This window comes from Hemiscyllium ocellatum, chromosome 1 (assembly GCF_020745735.1).
Source record: "Hemiscyllium ocellatum isolate sHemOce1 chromosome 1, sHemOce1.pat.X.cur, whole genome shotgun sequence".
In the NCBI taxonomy this organism is placed as follows: domain Eukaryota; kingdom Metazoa; phylum Chordata; class Chondrichthyes; order Orectolobiformes; family Hemiscylliidae; genus Hemiscyllium; species Hemiscyllium ocellatum.
The window spans coordinates 28,778,655-28,802,925 of record NC_083401.1 but is presented as its reverse complement, the minus strand read 5'-3'; the positions used below and the strand labels follow the sequence as shown (position 1 = coordinate 28,802,925).

The window sequence follows — 24,271 nt, the reverse complement described above, 5'->3', positions numbered from 1 at the left end:
GATAGATTGTCTTTACTGATGGACATTAACGAATCAGCTTGGGGGGGTGGGGGGGGTCCAATCGAGCTGCTTTTCATAGTTATTTTCAGGTGCACTATACCTGATTCCATAATTAACCCCCCAAAGTGAAATTTCAACTCATGACCTGAGGCTATTATTATGGATCCCCCCACCTTGTAATGGGCGACACGGTGGCACAGCAGTTAGCACTGCTGCCTCACAGCGCCAGAGACCCGGGTTGAATTCCCACCTCAGGCAACTGCCTGTGTGGAGTTTGCACATTCTCCCCGTGTCTGCGTGGGTTTTCTCCGGATGCTCGAGTTTCTTCCCACAGGTTAGGTGATTTGGCCATGCTAAATTGCCCGTTGTGTTAGGTGAAGGGGTAAATGTAGGGAAATGGTCTGGGGGTGGGTTGCTCTTTGGAGGGTCGGTGTGGACTTGTTGGGCTGAAGTTTCCATACTATGGAATCTTAACCTAAAAAAAAAGCTGGTTCTTTACCACAGAAATCAGATGTTACCACACCCATGTCAAATGTGAGGAAACTACTGAAAAGATTAGGCTAACTAAGCCAGTATTCTTGGTTTACAGTGCAGTTTACTGATGTCCCTCCCCCAACACCAAGCTCAGCTTTAACTCCCTGAAAACTATAAGGGATCTGGCTTCCCATTCCTCCACGTGCTCTCCCCATCACCATCCTCAGATTAATAAATGATTCAGAAAAATTGAGCAGCAGCCAAAATCTTTCCACTTCTCAGATAAGGCACGTTGAAATCTTATTTATTCATTTGATTGTAAGAACATTGATAAAGCCACTTTCATTGGTCATTGGTGGCAGATACATTGGCAATGAGCCTTTTGTTTGTTTAATCGACTACATTTACTGAACATCACGACTCAGACATCGAGAGTGGAACTGGAAGCAGGAACCATTAAAGTAAAAACTGACCAAGTTCCTTTCCCTGAACTGCCTTAACAACCTTCGGGGTCCTTTTGGCAATTTGTCTGCTTTTGCACTTTCTGTTCTTGGTGCCACCTAAAGATCATTCAATTCAATTGCACAAGTAATTTGGCTCAATCTGAATTTACAAGGTTGCTGTGAGTTTAATGGGAAGAGGAACTGAAGGTGCCCTGATGAAGAGCTTTTGCCCAAACCGTTGATTCTCCTGCTCCTCGGATGCTGCCTGACCTGCTGTGCTTTTCCAGCACTACTCTCTCAACTCTGGTCCCCAGCATCTGCAGTCCTCACTGTCTTCTTATTTAAAGTACATTAGGTTTTACCAAGTGTGACAAAGGTATATCATATATTACCATTTGGATTTATATTACCATTTGGATATATATTATCATTTGGAAATTTGCATTTTTAAAATACAGACAGATCAGTTCGGCTTCCGCTCTGAGAAGGTGGCTTGTTTTTATAAGAGACCACAAAGTCATTTGGGAAAGTCATCAAAATACATCATTTTGAAGAAAGCATGTGACATAGTAAGTACCCAGCCTGCCAGTGTTCACACCACTGGGTTTATGACACAAATGATCATGGGGCTTTGGACATTTCATCTGATTTCAGCTCAGAATGATCAGACTTTAGTTTAATGACATAAGAATGCAGTTCCATTTCAGCGAAAGAATCTGGGGTGGGGGGTGTTGATCGAGCAGGGCGGTAAAAACTACAGCTCATGAAAGTTTATTGGAATCTCCTGGCTTGCCAAAACTGTAAAGTTATCCAGGCCCTCAGTACCAAATGGAGATTTAAGCCATCAGAATTAGACAGAAATCTTACAGCAGTTGCAGTACGCCAAGAAGGAAAACTGGCAAACGTCAGTTCAGTAAGAAATTAAAGACTGAACACAGGAATGATATTTCTCCAGGATTGAATATCTGAGATGGAGATCACTGGGGAGTGTATTTTTTTGCTGTTCATGTTGACTTTTTCATACTGACCTGTGTATAGCTTTGTAGAAAACAAGGCACACTTTGTCAAAACAAAATCCCGAAAGAACTGCAGATGCTGAAAAGCGGAAACAAAACCAGAAATTTCGAAGGGTTCTGAAAGATCACTGGGCCCTAAACTCTGATTTCTCTCCACAGGTGCTGCCAGACCTGCTTTTTTCCAGTAATTCACATTTTGTCAAAGCTTTTAATCTTGCATTCATCAGGACAGTTCACAAGTAAATCAATTCAAGAAGAAACCTGACATTCATGTGGCGTGAGAGTCCAGCTTGGTTTGCAAGTGGACTCGAATTGGTAAAAGCATTGCCATGAGAGATGTACCAATTAATGATGATGGCCATAATCATAATTAATCAACAAATAATTAATTATGCACTTATCAGGATTTCTCAAGTCATGCAATTACTAAATGAATACATAGAAGCTTGTTTTTGTTTCGTATCTGAAATAAACTTGTGCTCTTATGTTACAGAAACATGGGCAGCTCAAATGAATATGCCTATCCTCCACGATAAAACAATTTCCAAAATAAAATTCATGATCTATTAAGCCGGTTTCATTTCGGTATTTAACTTATCCAATAGTACCATCAGTTAGGATCACAACACAAGCAAAGTATCACGACCTGCAGCCTACATCACTTAGTACAGATTTTGCACTAATACCTCTTTTAAAAATATACTGCTGGAGGGGAAAATTGCTGTTTTTTCAATCAGCATCCTGTTGTCGATTATATTAAAGACAGAAACACATAAATTAATACTCATTCCAATGTTTTATCACATAAATACAGATATATAAACATATCACCATAAATTCATGCTTTGGGAAAGAAGAAACTGTATAAGGAAATGAAAGTTTAATGAAAACCAGGAGTGGTTATGAACCCAGGCCCTAGAACATTACCTGACTCTCTGAATCAATAGTCCAGTGATAATACCATGGACCAGTGCTTCCCCAATTAAACCACTCTGCAATGGGGAATGCCTCTATGAGCTCACCTCGTAACCTTTGCTTCAAAGAAAATCTGTCAACTTGACAAACAATCCTAATTCCAGTATCATCGTGATAAATTTTCCTTGCATTCTCTGCGGTCTCAACATTGTTCCTAAAGTGCAGAGTGCAGTTGTTCACAATAATCTTCCAAAGGGTTAGCTAGTGATTTGTTCTTTTGCTTGTAATCAATCCTTGTTTTCAAAACTAAGTATCCTTCATGCTTTCTCAACAATTTTATCAATTTGCCATGTCACGATCAAAGATATTCTGCTTGTTCACTTATTCTTTATGGGATGTGAATATTATTGACAGAGCCAACATTTGCTCCATAGGATCCCTACAGTGTGGAAACAGGCCCTTCAGCCCAACAAGTCTGAAGAGTAACCCACCCAGACCCATTCCCCTACCCTATTATTCAACATTTACCCTGTATTCATACAGGTAGTTCTCCTATAACACCATAGTTGCGTTCCAGTGAAACTTCTTTTGTCAGAAACTTGCTTCATAGAAATAATGGGGCCAATGGGAAAAGTGGGGTTAAGGACAGACCAGCAAAAAACATCACGCACGATCTCTCAAAAATCACCCAAAAGTCTGACACAACATATAGCACAGCCTGAATGAAGGTTGAAATCATATTTGTTAATGGAAAAAAAGTTAATTTGGCAGAATACATTTTAAAAATGCAACAAAGCTGCTCTCTGTACAGTACCTCTCACAGAAAGCAGCTCTGTCAGCAGCTGACATCAGCACATGTGGAGAACAAAGCATGCGAACCGATTCCCGCTGGAATCACGCTATTCTGAATGGAGGTAAGTCTTCTCCAAAAAACCGCTCCCTAATTCTTCAGTGACATTACAGCCAAATCGCGCTTCTGAAACACGTCATCCCAGAACGACCTGTATTTCTTCATCCCAAGTACAGGTTGTTTCCGTCTAAGGTGTTCATTTAAAACATGAAGGGAGTGATGAAGAGAATGCTTTTCAAGCAAGGTTATTACAAAATTCAATGGAGCACCACAAGTAACTATTACAAATATTGCAAGAAAAATTAAAGGAATGTTCATGAAAGGATCCAGGGAAAGGTGAGGCAATTGTATTAGAAGGAGAACTACCTGTATGAATACAGCCAAGCAAAAGATACTCTGAGTCATCTCCTGAGCAGGCAGACATACCAGCCTGGCTTGGCTTCTGGTTAACAATCTATTAACTAGGGACTTTTCTTATCCTCTGTTACAAAATTTTGCCCTGTGTTTTACTCAGTTTATTATTGACAGTGCTGGTGTGACAGGAATTTGATGTGTTTGATGATTTGGGAAGTCTTCTGCTTATTTATCTGGATATGTGCATAAACTTCACAGAGTTTGAAGAAAATTGGTCACACGAGTTTGAACTGGAAGCCTGAGAAAGTTATACTATCCAATACACAGCTTATGTTTGCACAGATAACCACAAACACAACATGCCTTTAAGCATGTGTTTCATCTTAACTCACTAAGTGCCGGACTGATCTATCAGAGGTTAACTTTTCCTACGAACAAAACAACGAATGATTGAATTTTTCCCAGGTCAAATAAGAATCATCGGTTATAAATTTGAACAATTCAAAACACAAATATGAGTTTGGAGCAGAAATTGACCATTTAATCCTTCAAGCCATCTCTGCCATTTTATAAGATCATGCCTGATCTGATTTTAACCTCAGTTTTGCATTCTCAATGACAGCGCCCAAAAGTATTCAATAACCTTGCTTCCTCAAAGAAGACAGTTCTAAAAACCTCATGACCCTCTGTGAAAAACAAATCACCTCATCTCTGTCATAAATGGGTGATGACTGACTTTTAAAGAGTGCACTCTATACTAGGTTCTCCCACAACAGGAAACATCCTCTCCATATCTAAGTGTCAAGTCTCCCGGATCTTATATGTCTCAATCAAGTTCTACTAAACTCCATAAGATATAACCTGCCCACCCCTTCCTCATATTACCACCTGCCTATTCCAGATATTAGTTTAGTAAACATTTTGTTTGAAATGTTTCCAATGTGGTTACATTGTTCCCTAAATGAGGAGACCAATACCGTACACAGTGCTCCAGATTTGGCCTCATCAGGACCTTGTATAACTGAGGCATTACCTCCTTATATTGCATTCAATCACCCTTGTAATAAATGATAATATTTTACCAGTTTTCCTATATTACCTGCTGAACCTACATACTCACCTTTTGTGGTTCACAGACTGGGGCACAGAAATCCCTCGAATCTCAGAGTACTGCAATCTCTCCCCATTTCGATCACAGAAATGTTACGGTGCAGAAGGAGGCAATCCAGCCCATAAAATGCTTCAATTCTATTCCACCTACCAAAATTGGTATTTTCCTACATTATATGCCATTGCTAGATCTTTGCCCAACGTTCTCTTTATAACAAAGAATGAACACACAGTTTTCCCAGATCTCCCTCAAAGAAATCATTATTTTCTAGGTAGTCAGCAATACCTCAATATGCTCCCCTGATAATTGAAGAATCTTGTTGCACACATATAACCTACTGAGAGAAACAGTGTTTCATTAACAATCTTACTCATTTGTGAAAGCTGTAATTAAGGTTGGCTTGTGTAAATATTAATTGCAGTTCTGGATGCCAGAAAATGTTACGCTCCTGCCACTGTAGTAAATAGCATCCCTGTAACACCAACACCTCCCCCCTCACGCCTAACACACACACACACACACACACACACACACCTGCATTCACGGACTCGTTCCAATTGCTGATGTACTTTATCAGAGATGTCCAACAGTTTTTACTGGTCTTCCCAGGCATTTTTCACACCTACCTGGAGCCTGTTTGAGATCCCAGAGCCTCTCCCAGCCATTTTTGTTTCAGGATTAATTTCTGGGAGCGGAGATCTGAGAGCTTTCTTGGGCACTCATAATCACAGCTTAGCAAATGTAATTGTTCAGTTTAACCATCTAAGCACAATGCTAAGGGAGTGCTGCGCTTTCTGAGGTACACTCTTTCAGAAGTGACATCAAATGGAAACATTGTCTGCCAGCTGGGAAGGTTTGCATAAGACCTCATGATTCTATTTCCAAGGAAAGTGGAGATGGGGGGATGTGTGTGGGAGTGCCCTGGCCAGTATTCATTCTTCAATCAAGATCATAAAACAGAAGAACTGCTTATTATCATTTTGCTGTCTGTGGTTGCCTGCTGTGTGCGAGATGCGGTCTTGGTACACTTCAAACATATTTCAATGGAGTTCTTTGTGACACTTGCTGGTGGTGAAAGGCGCTACAAAAATGCAAGTAATTTGTAACAAAAGTCATTTTTAACAATAATTTAACTGTTTTTCAACCACAATGTTACATCTCAAGAAGTATAAGTTTCAGAGAGTGCAGAATAAACATGTGACACATTCAGAACACAAAACAACCGACTCTTTCAAACAGCATAACTGCTTCTTCTCTCACTAGGTAGCTCACTAAGAGTTCTGGATCGGCGGTGCTGGAAGAGCACAGCAGTTCAGGCAGCATCCAATGAGCAGCGAAATCGACGTTTCGGGCAAACGCCCTTCATTTGCCTGAAATGTCGATTTCGCTGCTCGTTGGATGCTGCCTGAACTGCTGTGCTCTTCCAGCGCCACTGATCCAGAATCTGGTTTCCAGCATCTGCAGTCATTGTTTTTACCTAGCTCACTAAGAGTTACCAACGTGTTGGTTGTGGCTTTGAATCGAGCTGGGCTGGGAGCCTCCTGCCTGTCTACCGGACAATAGTTCCCTGGCTTTTCCTTACCACCTTTCTTAAACAGTGGCACCACATTAGCCAAACTGCAGTCTTCTAGCACCTCACCTGTGACTATCGATGATATAAATATCTCAGCAAGGGACCCAGCAATCACTTCTCTAGCTTCCCACAGAGTTCTAGGCTACATTTGATCAGGATTAGAGGTGCTGGAAAAGCACAGCAGTTCAGGCAGCATCTGAGGAGCAGTAAAATCGACGTTTCGGGCAAAAGCCCTTCATCAGGAATACAGGCAGACAGCCTGAAGGGTGGAGAGATAAATGAGAGGAGGGTGGGGGTGGGGAGAAAGTAGCACAGAGTACAACAGATGAGTGGGGGAGAGGGAGAACGTGATAGGCCAGGGAGGAGGGTGGAGTGGATAGGTGGAAAAGAAGATAGGCAGGTAGGACAAGTCATGGGGACAGTGCTGAGCTGGAAAGTTGGAACTGGGGTGAGGTAGGGGGAGGGGAAATGAGGAAACTATTGAAGTCCACATTGATGCCCTGGGGTTGAAGTGTTCCGAGGCGGAAGATGAAGCGTTCTTCCTGCAGGCATCTGGTGGTGAGGGAACGGCAGTGAAGGAGGCCCAGGACCTCCGTGTCCTCGGCAGAGTGGGAGGGGGAGTTGAAATGTTGGGCCACAGGGCGGTGTGGTTGTTTGGTGCAGGTGTCCCAGAGATGTTCCCTAAAGCACTCTGCTAGGAGGCGTCCAGTCTCCCCAATGTAGAGGAGACCGCATCGGGAGCAACTGATGCAAAAAATAATATTGGTGGATGTGCAGGTAAAACTTTGATGGATGTGGAAGGCCCCTTTAGGGCCTTGGATGGAGGTGAGGGAGGAGGTGTGGGCACAGGTTTTGCAATTCCTGTGGTGGCAGGGGAAGGTGCCAGGACGGGTGGGTGGGTTGTAGTGGGGGCATGGACCTGACCAGATAGTCACGGAGGGAATGGTCTTTGCAGAAGGTGGAAAGGGATGGGGAGGGAAATATATCCCTGGTGGTGGGATCTGTTTGGAGGTAGCGGAAATGTCGGCGGATGATTTGGTTTATGCGAAGGTTGGTAGGGTGGAAGGCGAGCACCAGGGGCGTTCTGTCCTTGTTACGGTTGGAGGAGTGGGGTCTGGGGGAGGAGGTGCGAGATGTGGATGAGATGCATTGGAGGGCATCTTTAACCACGTGGGAAGGGAAATTGCGGTCTCCAAAGAAGGAGGCCATTTGGTATTTTCTGTGGTGGAACTGATCTTTCTGGGAGCAAATACGGTGGAGGCGGAAGAATTGGGAATACGGGATGGCATTTTTGCAGGAGGTAGGGTGGGAAGAGGTGTAATCCAGGTAGCTGTGGGAGTCGGTGAGTTTGTAAAAAATGTCGGTGTCGACTCAGTCGTCATTAATGGAGATGAAGAGGTCCAGGAAAAGGAGGGACGTGTCAGAGATGGTCCAGGTAAATTTAAGGTCAGGGTGGAATGTGTTGGTGAAGTTGATGAATTGCTCAACCTCCTCGCGGGAGCACGAGGTGGCGCCAATGCAGTCATCAATGTAACGGAGGAAGAGGTGGGGAGTGGTGCTGGTGTAATTATGGAAGATCAACTGTTCTACGTAGCCAACAAAGAGACAGGCATAGCTGGGGCCAATACGTGTGCCCATGGTTAACCCTTTGGTGTGGAGGAAGTGGGAGGATTCGAAGGAGAAATTGTTAAGGGTGAGGACTAGTTCGGCCAAACGAATGAGAGTGTCGGTGGAAGGGTACTGTTGGGGATGTCGTGAGAGAAAGAAACGGAGGGCTTGGAGGCCCTTGTCATGGTGGATGAAGGTGTAGAGGGATTGGATATCCATGGTGAAGATGTGGTGTTGGGGGCTGGGGAAACGGAAGTCTTGGAGGAGGTGGAGGGTGTGGGTGGTTCTCGAACGTATGTGGGGAGTTCCTAGAACAGGGCGTTGGGGGCAGCAAGTTTTTGTGAAGTGTGATCTTTCCAATGGATTTTGAGGCTGGATAGCTGGTAAATTTTTTCCCTCGACCGTCGGAGGCTGACTTGATGGCACTATGGTTTAACCTCATGTGACTAATAAAATCATGAGGATCTTTTACCCAGGGTATGTGAGTCCAAAACAAAAGGCATAGGTTTAAGCTGTGGGGAAGATTTAAAAGAGACCAGGGGGGCGACTTCTTCACACAGAGGGTGGTGCATGTATAGAATGAGCTACCAGAGCAAATTACAGAGGCAAGTATAATTACAAAATTTAATAGACATTTGAACTAGTACAGGAGTAGGAAAGATTTAGAGGGGTTTGGGCAATATAATAGAATTTCTACAGAATGGAAACAGGCTATTCGTCCCAACATTGACTCTTCAAAGAGCATCCCACCCAGAGTCACCAATTCTCCCCTGGCCCTGAAACCTGCATTTCCCATAGCCAATCTTCACAACTTTGGACTAGGGGAGGAAATCAGACCACCTAGAGGAAACCCATGCAGACACAGGGAGAATGTGCAAACTCCACACAGTCATCTGAGGCTGGAATTGAACCCAGCTCCCTGGTGCTGGCAAGTAGCAGTGCTAACCACTGAGCTACTGTACCACCTTGGTTAACATGGACAAGTTGGGCCAAAGGGTTTGTATCCGTGCTGTATCACTCTATGACTCTATATTGCTAATTTGCACTGATCTGCTCACTTTAGGGGGATACCCAGCTGACTCTACACCCAGGTTCTGCAGAGGATAAGTGCATTCAAATGGACAAAAAATGTTTCTGGATTTTAGATTGTTGGATTCAGTGCGATGGAGGAGACTTGCTTGTTATTAATAAGGAAACTGCAGCAGGACTGGTCAACACCCAGTCAAGGTGAGGTAATGAAAATGCCTCAAGGTGAGATAATGAAAATGTCTCATCTGAGAAACTAATTAGATAGTTGGATGGGAGACCACTGGGTAGATAGCTAACAATGTCATCTCACTTCCTTCATGTAACAGTGAGCAATCCAGCTTGATGTCTTTTCTGCTCATTGCTTAGTCACACCTACCTGTTTCCCAGCTCTGGGTGTGGTGACGTAGCTTGGTGGATAAACCAGACGCTCCGGCAGCACTCTGGTGAAAGCTGAGTTCAAATCCCACCTTAGTTCCATTTTAACAAAAGGGTTGATTTCAGGAAGTGTTAGCACAAATCATGTTGGATTGTTGGAACTTCTCAGCTCCTCCCATTACTGACTTTTATGGTGGGGGGGAATGCCATTTTTTTTCCTGGTACAAGGCACATGTGACTCAATCCAGTTCTTTACCAGCTGCCCTCTGAGTGGCTTAGCTAGCAAGCTTCACATCCTTTCTATTACTGGAACTTTCCTATTCAGAGGAAGAGGCTATGTCAGTCTGCCATGAATAGGGAAATGGAAGCTGCATCCCTGTGATATTACCTGCAATATTCTTGATAATATTCTCATTCACACTGGTTCCTAAACAATAGGGTAAAGTGAAGGTAACAACAAAGGCTTCTAAAGCAGATACAGCAAGTTACAAGCTTCATCCTGCAGACTCACTAAAATATATACATCAACAGAGCTCAAAAAGAAGTAATGTTTCTAAGATGAAATGGCTAGGCAAGCAGAAAGCAAAGGTAATAAAATGTCAACAGTCTTGTTTGTAGAACAAACAGAAACTGCTAATCTTGAGATACTGTATCTGGTACAGGTCTAGGTTTCTGGCGTTCTGAGCTAAAAGCTCCAGAGAGAGGGGGAGAGAGAAATCAGGTAGCTTCAGCCAAGGAGTCCACTTCAGTCAGAGCCATGTTTCAGGGAGACCGGGTCATGGGAAATATGGCCTCGGCCCACCTGCTTCCACAGAATGGAGGTCTGGAGACCAGCCAAGAATAGATCATGGGGCTCTGAAGTCAGGTGAACCACTGCTCTTTTAAAAACCTGGTCTCACGCACAGACACCTGGGAATGACTGGCCCAAAAAGGAAGAGGAGTATCTGGGAAGGTGTTGAGCACCCCAGGACTTGCTGTCAGGAAAAGGTGGAAGTCAGGGGAGAACAGCCGAAAGAAGCGCACAGCCACACCAAAGCACACCCCCCCACTTCCCGTGACCACCACCTGCCCCAACTATAACAAAGCTTCTAATAACCACATCGGTCTGTACAGCTTCATATGGACTCTCTGTGATAGTGAACAAGGGTCATCCTCATCGGAGAGGGGCTGTCAATGAATGATGAAAGCTCTCTGCCTCTATTCCTGATGAAGGGCTTTTGCCCGAAACATCGATTTTACTGCTCGTCGGATGCTGCCTGAACTGCTGTGCTCTTCCAGCACCACTAATCCAGAATCTGGTTTCCAGCATCTGCAGTCATTGTTTTAACCGAATTGATTTTAACCCTACTGCGAATCCTCTTGCAAGGATGCCTTCTCTCTCTACAAGACTCTCAGGGAGTCCCTCTCCCACTGCAACTCCCAGGTCATTTCCTCTGCCCTGAAGCTCTTCAACCATGTCGTGAAACAAACTCGGTACCACAGCCACATTTGCTTCCTCGGTGCCTGCCTCCGTAACCAACTCATCTCACACGGACTCCAGACCACCTTTAAACCAGCAGAGTTTGGACCCGAACAGGACAAACAGTACAGACTACAGATTCAAAAACACCAGCAACAGTTCTCCTTCAAGATCTCCGCTCCATGCTTGCAGCAATGTGCCGGCACCTAACCTCTCTACAGTCAGCCCTGCCTCAGCTGAGGGCCACACTCTCTCAGAATTGCAAAGGACCCACTCTGTACTACATCCTCAGGAGAATTCATACTCTCAACAAACAGTATTTCAACTCCATCTCAAACATCAAAAACTGTAAGTACAACAAACTTTTATCTACCCACCTCCATAACCAACGCTCCTCAAATGTGCCAGAAGATTCCCCCAGCCTCTGGAACTGCTTGGACGCCATTAGCCATGCGGCTGGTGCAGCTGCCACCCCCATGCTGATTGATGATGTCACTTCCGTCCCCATCATGGCCACTCCCACAACCACATCCACCCCTCACAATTCCTCATGCATCACACGTGACATCACTTCCGCCCCTCACATCATCGCTGATGTCACACGCTCAGTGACTTCCGCCACCCCTACTGCCATGTTTGCCACCACTTCTGCCCCCACCAGCATTCTGCTGGCACGCCCTCCCACAGATCCCACTGTCACCATTCCCGGCTCCCAGAACCCTCAGGGGAACACCACTCCTGCTCATGACTTCAACCCCATTCCCCCCACTACCACACCCACTCCAGTTACTGGCTCTGACCCCCATTCCCAGCTCCACACCCACACCAGATCCCAGCTCCCAGCCCTGCCGAGTTTTCACCATCCCTCAGACCTTCCCCTCACTGAAGATGAACGATCAGTCCTCAGCAAAGGGCTCACTTTCATCCCCCTCCGTCTATGCATCAATGAATTTAATACACACCGTGACATCGAACACTTCTTCTGTCGCCTCCGCCTCCGAGCTTACTTTCACAATCAGGATTCCCGCCCACCTTCCGAGGACCCCTTCGCCCACCTCCAACACACTGCATCCACCTGAACACCTTCCCCCCGCTGGCCTATTACCTGCCCTCGACCTCTTCATTTCCAACTGCTGCCGGGACATTAACTGCCTCAACCTGTCTCACCATCAAGCCAGATGATAAAGCGGGCGCAGTGGTAGTCTGGCGCACTGGCCTCTAAACCGCTGAAGCCAAACGCCAACTCAAGGACACCTCTTCCAACCACCCCCCATCACCAAACCATCATCTCCCAGACCATACAGAACCTCATCACCTCAGGGGATCTCCAACTCACAGCTTCCAACCTCATAGTCTGGGAACCCCACACTGCCCGGTTCTACCTCCTTCCCAAGATCCACAAGCCTGACCACCCTGGCTGACCCATTGTCTCAGCATGCTCCAACCCCACTGAACTCATCTCTACCTACCTCGACACTGTCCTATCCCCCCCTAGTCCAGGAACTCCCCACATATGTTCAAGACACCACCCACGCCCTCCACCTCCTCCAAGACTACCGTTTCCCTGGCCCCCATCTTCATCTTCACCATGGATATCAAATCCCTCTACACCTCCACCCACTATGACCAGGGCCTCCAAGCCCTCCGTTTTTTCCTCTCCCGACGTCCGCAACAGTACCCTTCCACCGACACTCTCATTCGCCGAACTGGTTCTCACCCTTAACAATTTCCCCTTCGAATCCTCCCACTTCCTCCAGACCAAAGGGGTAGCCATGGGCACACGTAAGGGCTCCAGCTATGCCTGTCTCTTTGTTGGCTACGTAGAACAGTCAATCTTCTGTAATTACACTGGCACCATTCCCCACCTCTTCCTCCGCTACATTGATGACTGAACTGGCGCCACCTCGTGCTCCTGCGAGGAGGTTGAGCAATTCAACTTCACCAACACATTCCACCCTGACCTTAAATTTACCTGGACCACCTCTGACACCTCCCTCCTCTTCCTGGACCTCTCCATCTCCGTTAATGACGACCGACTTGACACTGACATTTTTTACAAACCCACCGACTCCCACAGCTACCTGGATTACACCTCTTCCCACCCTACCTCTTGCAAAAATGCTATCCCGTATTCCCAATTCCTCCGCCTCCACCGCATCTGTTCCCAGGAGGACCAGTTCCACCGCAGAACACACCAGATGGCCTCCTTCTTTAGAGACCGCAATTTCCCTTCCCACGTGGTTAAAGATGCCCTCCAACACATCTCATCCACATCTCGCACCTCCGCCCTCAGACCCCATCCCTCCAACCATAACAAGGACAGAACACCCCTGTACTCAACTTCCACCCTACCAACCTTCGCATAAACCAAATGATCCGCCGACATTTCCGCCACCTCCAAAAAGACTCCACCACCAGGGATATATTTCCCTCCCCACCCCTTTCCGTCACCTCCAAAAAAACCATTCCCTCCGTGACTACCTGGTCAGGTCCACGCCCCCCTACAACCCACCCTCCTGTCCTGGCACCTTCCCCTGCCATCGCAGGAACTGTAAAACCTGTGCCCACACCTCCTCCCTCACCTCTGTCCAAGGCCCTAAAGGAGCCTTCCACATCCACCAAAGTTTTACCTGCACATCCACTAATATCATTTTTTGTACCCGTTGCTCCCGATGTGGTCTCCTCTACATTGGAGAGACTGGACGCCTCCTAGCAGAGCTTTAGGGAACATCTCTGGGACACCCGCACCAATCAACCACACCGCCCTGTGGCCCAACATTTCAACTCCCCCTCCCACTCTGCCGAGGACATGGAGGTCGTGGGCCTTCTTCACCGCCGCTCCCTCACCACCAGACGCCTGGAGGAAGAATGCCTCATCTTTCGCCTCGGAACACTTCAACCCCAGGGCATCAATGTGGACTTCAATAGTTTCCTCATTTCCCCTTCCCCCACCTCACCCTAGTTCTAAACTTCCAGCTCAGCACTGTCCCCATGACTTGTCCTACCTGCCTATCTTCTTTTCCACCTATCCACTCCACCCTCTCCTCCCTGACCGATCACCTTCATCCTCTCCCCCACTCACCTGTTGTACTCTATGCTACTTTATCCCCACCCCCACCCTCCTCTAGCTTATCTCTCCACCCTTCAGGCTCTCTGCCTTTATTCCTGATGAAGGGCTTTTGCCCGAAATGTCGATTTTACTGCTCCTTGGATGCTGCCTGAACTGCTGTGCTCTTCCAGCACCACTGATCCAGAATCTGGTTTCCAGCATCTGCAGTCATTGTTTTTACCTAATGAATGGTACCTACCAACCTACTTTGCCCAGGACAGGAGCACAACAAAGCTCCAGTGACAATATGCTCCACTTTTTAAAAAAGCCTCAAAGAAAACAATCACTAATTCATAAGTTTCTCCTTTGAAAAAAACCCTTTTGCTACAGGGCAACTATCCTGAAGTTCATCCAAACCCTTTAAAATGATAACAATAGAAACTTCAAGCACTTGAAATCTCTTTATCTTCTGTCAATAATTGTTGCTCAATAAGCAATAAAGATCACAGAGCCAGAGTTTTCAAACAAGCAATGCTTTCCCTGGGGCCCACCTGCTTCCACCGAATGGATGTTTGGACATCAGCCAAGAATAGATCATGAGGCTCTGAAGTCAGGTGAACCATTGCTCTTTTTAAAAAACCCTCCTGATTCCACAAAAATAGCAGAGGACTCAGACATACCTGTCTTTGCACTGGAGCTGTCCAGCTCAGGGGCACTAGCTCTGGACATGAATCACAGCTCTGTGTTACGATCGAGCCCTCCACAATCACCTGATGAAGGAGCGTCGCTCCGAAAGCTAGTGTGCTTCCAATTAAACCTGTTGGACTATAACCTGGTGTTGTGTGATTTTTAGCTCTGGAGAATGCAGGCCACAATGTGGAGCACCAGAAAACATTCTTCCTCAGTTATCGCTCCTTAGTCCTGCTCCTCAGATGCTGCCTGACCTGCTCTGCATTTCCAACACTACAATCTCAACATTTGTCAATCACAGAAGGGTATTCAGGTTTTTGTTACATTCTGGGTTAAGGAATCCGGCCCCAGTATGGAATGGGAATCAAATCCTATGTGAGAGTCATAGAGTCATAGAGATGTACAGCATGGAAACAGACTCTTCGGTCCAACTCATCCACACCGACCAAATATCCCAACCCAATCTAGTCCCACCTGACAGCACCTGGCCCATATCCCTCCAAACCCTTCCTATTCATGTACCCATCCAAATGCCTCTGCAATTATACCAGACTCCACCACATCCTCTGGCAGCTCATTCCATACATGTACCACCCTCTGTGTGAAAACATTGCCCCTCAGGTCTCTTTTATATCTTTCCCCTCTCACCCAATCTATCCTGTCTATACCTGACATATGTTCCTTCTTTTCCTTAGCCAAACCCTCAATTTCTTTAGTCATCCAGCATTCCCTACACCTACCAGCCTTTTCTTTCATCCTGACAGGAATATACTTTCTCTGGACTCTCGTTATCTCATTTCTGAAGACTTCCCATTTTCCAGCCGTCCCTTTACCTGTGAACATCTGCCCCCAATCAGCTTTCGAATGCTCTTGCCTAAAACTTAGCCCATACCCCTCTGAATCCTTCCTACTCATATATCCATCCAGATTCCTTTTAAATGCTGTAATTTTACCAGCCTCTACCATTTCCTCTGGCAGCTCATTCCTTACATGCACCACCCTCTGTGTGAAACAGTTGCCTCTTAGGTCCCTTTTAAGACTTACCCTTCTCACTTTCAACCTATGCCCTCTAGTTTTGGACTCCCCCTACTCCAGGGAAAAGACCTATTTTCCCTATCGATGCCCCTTATAGTTTCATGTCACCCTTCAGCGTCAGACACACCAGGGAAAAAGCCCCAGCCTATTCAACCTCTCCCTATAGTTCAAACCCTCCAACCCTGGCAACATCCTTTTAAACCTTTTCTGAACATTTTCAAGTTTCACAACATCCTTCCAATAGGAGGGATATCAGAACTGCATACAGTATTCCAAAAGTGGCCAAACCAATCTCCTGTACAGCTGCAACATGATCTCCCAAATCAATGCACTGACCAATAAAGGCAAGCATGCTGTCTGTGTGGAGTTTGCACGTTCTCCCAGTGTGTGTGTGTCCTGTCTGGGTGCTCTGGTTTCCTCCCACAGTCCAAAGATGTGCAGGTTACGTGGGTTGGTCATGCTAAATTGTCTGGGGATGTGTAGGCTAGGTTAATTAGCCATGGGAAATGGAGGTTACAGGGAAAGGATGAGAGGCTGGGTCTGGGTGAGATGCTGTTGTAGGGTAGGTGCAGACTCAATGGGCCGAACGGCCTCTTCCCACACAATGGGGATTCAACAATTCTAATATCTGCTTTGATGGATTCTTCATCACCTGACTCTGAATTTGGTTACAGTGGTTATGAATAAAATTTCAGAGTCATAATTATCCAGAAGATCCTCAGTTTGCCAAAGGACCTGAAAGAAGTGTCCAACCCCATGATTAACACAGACACGTTGTTTCAGACAGAGACTGTGCACAGCTTAAAACGTAGCTGAACCACAATTACAAGGGACATGAACTGATTGCGTGCAGGGCACGTGCTATGTCAGACCCCGGAGCACCTATTTCAATCTGAGACTTTGTTTTTTTACAGAGCTGACCCAGTGTCTTGGCCAAATGCCTCCCTCAATGCAAAGAATTCCAGCCATTTATTTACTTTTGATGCAACTTGTGTGTGATATGTAAATCTATAGATTGTTTTTTTTTCTCCTTTCGGAAAGTGTGTACTCGTGCTAAGGAACAGGTCCACCCAAGTGATCACTCTTCATGTCTGTGTTTATACAGCAGTGAATGGGGTGAGGCTTTGCAGCCAAACACAAACTTCTCCCTATCCGCCCTCTGTTCTTTAAGGTAATGGTTCTTAAAGAATTAGTGTTGTATGTTGCATTGAGCTGCACCCAATGAACTGATGTCAATCAGTCTCTGGGTGGATACATTTGAGTTCTATGAAAACACCTGAAGAGACACATGTATTTTGTAGACTTCCTAACCGTCTTTGGTAATGATGCCTGACTTACAGTGTAAACTGTATCCATTGCAATCATGCAATACAAGATAAGATATTAGAACATGAGGAAAACATTATTGAGATTGGGAAAAGCCAGTGAGGATTTACGAAAGGCACATCATGCTTCACAAATCTACAGCAGTTTTGTTGAGGATGTAACTAGTGAAATATCTAAGGGAGAATCGTTGGATGTTGTGTATTTGGATTTTCACAAAACCTTTCAGAAGAGATTATTGGGGCAACACTAAAGCAGCTGAAATTGGGGTACTCCATTAGCATGGACTTGGAATTAGGTGACAGACACATGAGAATAAATGTTTTTTTCTCCAATAGGCAGGCAATGACTAGTGGGATGCCACAGGCATCAGTGCTTGGTCCCAGCTATATAAATGACTTGGCTGAGGGAACCAAATACAACATTTCCAAATTTGCTGGTGACACAAAACTGAATGGCAAGTTCAGTTGTAGGGATGCAAGTAGGCTTCAAGATGATTTGGACAAGTTGAGTGAGTGGGTAAAGATATGGCAGATGCAGTACAATGTGGTGAAATGTGAAGTTGTATACGTTGGTGTGAAGAGCAGAAAGGAAGAGTATTATTTAAATGGTGATATATTGAGAAATGTGGATGTACAGAGAGCTCTTGGGTAAACAGGCAGGTGCTGCGAGCAAATGGTACATTGGTTTTCATTGGCTGGATTTAAGTTCAGCAGCAGAGATGTCTTACTGCAATTATACAGGGCCTTGGGGAGAGTGTACCTGGAAGTAATGCATACAGTTTGGTCTCCCTACTACAAAAGAAAATACTTGCCACACGGACAGCATAGCTGAGTTTCACCAGACTATAACAGGATGGCAGGACTGTCCTATGAGGAAAGATTGATTCGCCCGAGACTGTATTCATGAGAATTTAGAAGGTAGAGAGGGAATCTACTTTGGTTGGGGATTCTCAAACCAGGGCCACATTAGGACTGAGATCAGGTAAAATTTCTTCACTCAAATTGTAATGATCATGTGGAATTCATTGCTACAGAAGGCTATGGAGGCTAAGTCACCGAATATATTCTAGGAAGAGATCGATAAATGTTTAGATTTTAAAGAGATCAAGGGATATTGGGAGAAAGTGAAGATATGGCATAGCATATCCCCATGACCCTATTGAATGATAGAGAAAGTTCAAAAGGGTTGAATGGCCTACTTTTGCTCCTACGTTTCTACATTTCTAATAAGCTACTTTGTAATTTAAGACAAGTGTCTCTTCAGTTTAGATTTAGTAGAAGTCTATCCTCTACTACTGAAGTTAGACTCAGTCTAACAAAGGCAGAATTGTAATAGAAAACTACCCAGACCAGAAAATCACAGGCTACTGACAATGATACCAGAGAATACATCAACCAGTTATGTATTTACATTATTATTATCTTTATGTTCCTGAAAAATCTTGCATGATCAAATTCTAAAACTGTCCCTGACCACTTTGAATGTCACATACACTGCGGTTAACATGAAACAAAGCGAGTTTTTACTATTCCACTTAACAGCACCTGTACCAAGGCGATAATGTCTTATATGCTTCCTATGACAAGACTGGAACTGCATTTCCAATGTCAGCAGAGAGCCCACATTACAGAACAGTTGAACCCACTCCTGTAGTGGAGCGTTTGGACCTAGGGACTTAACACTTCAAATACAGCTGTGACCCAGATGAAGCTGGGAGGGGTGAATGAAGGTGACAGGAAGCTACAGCCAACTTGTTAACGATAGGATGCAGATGATCTCACGTGGCATTGATCTTCTATGAAGCTATGTGAGTTATGCTAATGGTATCTGCGACAATCTCTGACTGATTCTCAAACCTGCTGCACAAAAGTCAAATCTCTCCATTGTGCATCTGTGGCCCAGAAATGCCACAGAACACAGAATGACACAACATCTGCTTCGCAAATACATAGAAGATGTCACAGTTATACACTTCTGACATTGTTATCCAAATAAGCCTCCTTGCAGAGCAGACTCAGAGGGGCTGAATGGCCCTCTCATTGTTCATTGATAAGTACAGTATTATTATTGTTAGCAATTTACATTGACATCAGCCATAAGGTAGGAGAGGGGTAAAATTGGAGACAAAGAGTTTCTAACATTCCCACATAGCTCAGCTTGCTGAGAGGATGGAAGAAAAATATTAGGGAGACCCACTGTCCATAGACATCAATTCCAAGAATCAATACACAGAATAATCTGTTATAAAGCGGAGGTAGACTCCCCCCTTCTGGGAATTAAAACCGAAACACCCAAAGAGGAACTCCTCACCCTATAATTTATAGAAAGAACGTGAAGGATGTTGTAACCTGTTTTTCAGAAACTTCCAGTGGTTAAATAAAATAAATTCTTGACACTCACTTCAAAATCAACATATATCTGTTTATTTAACTAACTCTTAACAATAAACAAATTAATTAGACTAATAACAAACTGAATAAACCCCTTCTAAGTACTAACTATTCTTGAATAAAACAAGATTCTAATAGTGTGCTGTTCCAATAAATAGAAATCCCACTCATATACAAAAAATGGAATTTAGTCTCTCAAAATTACAGCCAGATTATGTGTCTTCTGGAATGTTCTATGCCTCTTTCCATCAAGTATTCTGTCAGGAATGCTTTCTCTGATTCTTCTGTCAGGAACACCTTTTTCCATCATTGGTACCATTTTGGTTTAGATGAAGCTTTCTCTAATACATAGTTGACTGTGAGAGCCAATTTCTGTTCCGAGAGCTGAGGGCCATTAGCTCTGGTGGATGGTAGTTAGCTCTGGGGTCTTTGTCTAACTGTCCCTTTCTTTTATATCCTTTGTGATATAACAATATTTCTTACAGTAGGATTGGTCCTACGTTATCAAAACCATCAGATTTAAATTTAATTGGTCCTTTGTATCTAAGGGCCTGGCTCAAATTGATTGGCTAAATTCAAAACTTGCTTTCTTGGTCAAAATTGCTGCTTGGCCTGCTAATTGCATGGCCTTTCAATAGAAATGTTTCAGTTCAGACTCTCTGTACTGGCAAACTCAGGCTGCTGCTCACAGACATCCATTTTAAATCTCTAACCAGAAAATACACATAATCTTTTAAAGAGACCGTGCAATGCTTCCCCATTTTACATCTGTACAAACACCAAACTCTAACTTTCTGCTTCCCAATCTACATATACTCTCCCAAAATTTGCGACACATGGACAACAGAAGAGGCCCTTTAGCCCATCAAATCTGTACCACCAAAAGTGTAGTAAATCTATACCAGTCTCATGTTCTGGGCCAATAAGCTTAAGAATAAAAACAATTAGCAGGAAAAGATAAATTGGGCCCATGATCTTGACCACCTTGAAGAACAAAGGTATCTAACATCTTGGTTTAAAAGCTGCCAAAGGCTGCTATCTTGACAGCTGAAGTACCAACTGTGAGCTCAAATGCAAGGGCATGTGAAATTTCGAGAATCTGCACAGTTACAAGTCTCCCCCACTGACCAAACAACATAACAGACCGGATTCACAATACTCCATCTGTGTCTGAAAGATTCACCAAGCATCATAACACATAGTGTCCCCAATACCCTCCCCATGTCGCAGAGAGCCACTAAGCATCATAACACATAGTGTCCCCAATAGCCTCCCCGTGTCGCAGAGAGCCACTAAGCATCATAATGCACTGGATCCACAATGCTCTCACCATGTCGGAGAGATCTGCCAATCACCATAACACAATGGATCCACAAGTCTCCAAGTGTTTGAGAGATCCACCAAGCACCATCACCAACAGGATCCCCAATATTCTCCCCATGACCAAGTGATCCACCAAGCACTGCCAACATTCTACTGACTAGCACCCAAAAGGGCAGACATTTCCTTTGGGCTAACAGCAAAATACTGCAGATGCTGCAAATCTGAAACAGAGTTAATTTTTCAGATCCACTATGAGTCTTCTTTGAATCGAAGAGCTTTCTCCCCAGTTCTCTGTGTTTATTTCCTTAGAACAGTGGAACGCAAAACTGCCGCTGGCTGCAGAGAAGTGTCAATGGACACCAGATAGAGTGGGCACCAGTTACTAAGGGGGCTCAGGCAGATGGGCAACGCACCCAGTTCCTAATGCTCTGAGGGAGGGGCCAGTGTGACCTGCTGCACTCTCTGAGATATGCTCCAATCTGTCAGCACAGGGGGATGGTGAGGGAGTCTGTTTCACTGACAGGCAGCCTGCTGAAACTCCAACTGCCCCTCCCCCCCACCCCACACACCCACAGGCACACCCACAAATACACACACCCACATACAAATACACACATGCGCATACATACACACTCAAACTCACATACACTCAAACTCACACACATACATACACACTCAAACTCACACACACAAACACACATACACCTACATACACATATACACATGCCTACACACACAAACACACATATAAAGGGGCAACCCCTTCTGCCAGTGACTGGTAGAGAAATAGAGAGTCAAACACAAGGTAAAAACGAGGACTGCAGATGCTGGAAACCTGAGTCTGAATTAGAGTGGTGCTGGAAAAGCTCAGCAGGTCCGGCAGCATCCGAGGAGCAGAAAAATCAATGTTTCGGACAAAAGCCCTTCATCAGGAATCGAGTCCTGAGTCAAACACAAGTCTACCACCAGTATCACTCTGGTCTGGGATTTTGCAATTGCGGTATGGAAAATCTTCAGTCTGCCAAAGGGTTGAGGCGGGGGGAAGTGGGAAAAATTCAGAGCCCCAGCAACTGAGCGATTGATTGGCTCAGGGACTCTGCCCAGCGATGGAGTGGCGTTTCTCTGCCGTCTGCACACAGTCTGGAAACCAGTGTAAAATTACTCTGCTCCATACAGAATCACAGAGTCAAAGAGAGAGGGCTGGAAACAGCCCCTTCCCCGTTCACAGAGTACTGCACAGCCCCCAGCTTCACTGAATGGGAAATAAGCAAGTTTCTAGCATGTGCTTCATCCATCTTCTCAGGACTGTCCTTCAGGACTTGCCACCACCACATCTTTGCAAAAGTTTCGCAAAAAGCAAAACAAACACATATGCATATTAAAGAATGCGCAATATAAGATCAATGTGTAAGGGTGAGTTAAAGGTTCGATGTTTAAAAAGACAACTACTCAATTATTTTTAAATATCAACATATCATCAGAATAATCTTGTCCAGGCTGGGAATAGTGGGAAGGGGTTACCCGCTGGGTTATCTATACAGCTATATCATAAAATATGACAACCAAGTAATAAGGCAATTCTTCACAAATTCGCCTTTAATTATTTTCCTGCAAATTAATATATATTTTTTTTAAAAGATACATCTGAAAACTCACCAAAATTGCAACTCGTTCTGTAACACGAAAGCGAAATAAATCGTTCCTGTTGGCAGTATTTTGTCTTGCAGAAATTAAAATGCGTGTGGGTTTTATTTTGTAAATTATGCAGTAGTAATGAACGAAGCTCTCTCCCTCTCTCTCCAGCTCTGGGATGGATTACAGAGTAACCGAGACAGGCTCAGTGACAGGAATAGCAAGGATCACTCGGACGGAGCACACTGCCGCTGCTGTTCAAACCTTCCTTCTCGATTTAAGATTGCACTTGTTTTGTTTTTTAAACCCCACCTCCTCCCCCCCCCCCCCCCCTCCAAAAATAAATAAATAACGTCGTGCTTCTGGTGGGGGGCCTTTCTCGTCCTTTTCACTTTTGTCTGATTAATCTCTGCACATGTGGGTGAAGGAAGAGGAGAGGTGGTCTCTCATAAAGACTTGAACGCACGTAACCAGCCAGCGCTGTCTGCCTGCTCTCTCTGTGAGAAATTCGCGTCAGCAAACAGGAATGTTCTGTGTGGCTGAGGGGAGAGAGAAAAAATGTACAGGGGATTTATAGGTTCACATTCCCTCACACCCGCAAATGAACACGCCTTCTCTTGTCCACAAAGCCTTCTTTTTGGAGCAGGGATTTTTTTGTTTTGGTCAGTCGATTTGCTGGCTGAATTATGTTGTATCTTTTCCCCTCCACGTGGCCTGTTGTTCGCTTGGCTCAGCTCTGAGGTACAAGCTCAAACACGACTTTGTGTTGAGGAAGTGCTCACAGCTCTTGTCCAGGTCCGAAATGCCTCAGTGAGTGCCCAGTCCTCGATCTTTCTGTGCTGGGGCTCCCCTGTGCAAAAGCACAAACACACACGGCACCACAAAACCACCTTCAGGAGATCCTGCGCCTTTTTTTTTAACACATTCCCTCCTCCTACTTATCTGGGAGGCTGTGCCCACCATATGATCTTAGACATTCCTGCGACCAGAAACTGAAACGATTTGCCTGGAAAATCAGGGTGAGTTTATTGGGCCTGCTCTAATCAGTGTAAATGCAACTTGCGGTGACCAAAAGGACACAATTGATTGTCCCCACCCTGAGGTGAGTTGGAGGAGTGGGTTTATTTGACGAGGTGGGATGAGGGTACCAGGTAGAAACTGTGCCTGACCTCTCATCAACTCAAAATAACTATGAATACTGGAAATGTGAAACAGACACAGCATGCTGGAAAAAAACTCAAGTTTTAAATTTCCTACAGTGTGGAAACAGGCCCTTCGGCCCAACAATTCCACACCGTCCCTCCAAAGAGTAACCCACCCAGACCCATTTCCCTCTGACTAATGCGTCTAACAGTATGGGCAATTTAGCATGACTGCACATCTTTGTGGCTGTGGGAGAAAACCCACGCAGACACGGGGAGGATGTGCAAACTCCACACAGACAGTTGGCCAAGGCTGGAATTGGGGTAAAAAATGAGGTCTGCAGATGCTGGAGATCAGAGCTGCAAATGTGTTGCTGGTTAAAGCACAGCAGGTCAGGCAGCATCTCAGGAATAGGAAATTCGACGTTTCGGGCATAAGCCCTTCATCAGGAATGAGGAGAGTGTGCCAAGCAGGCT

The 24,271-nt window shown here is 45.0% G+C and overlaps 1 protein-coding gene across 1 annotated transcript in view; it reads right to left on the bottom strand.

Moving 5' to 3' along the window:
• Nucleotides 1-22,925, bottom strand: part of rnf24 (ring finger protein 24) — a 153,582-nt gene extending 130,657 nt beyond the window's left edge. The window contains exon 1 of the mRNA XM_060841426.1: nucleotides 22,677-22,925. The gene's annotated coding sequence lies outside the window, so the exon portion shown is untranslated. The remainder of the gene's footprint in view (nucleotides 1-22,676) is intronic.
• Between the last annotated feature and the right edge of the window lie 1,346 nt (nucleotides 22,926-24,271).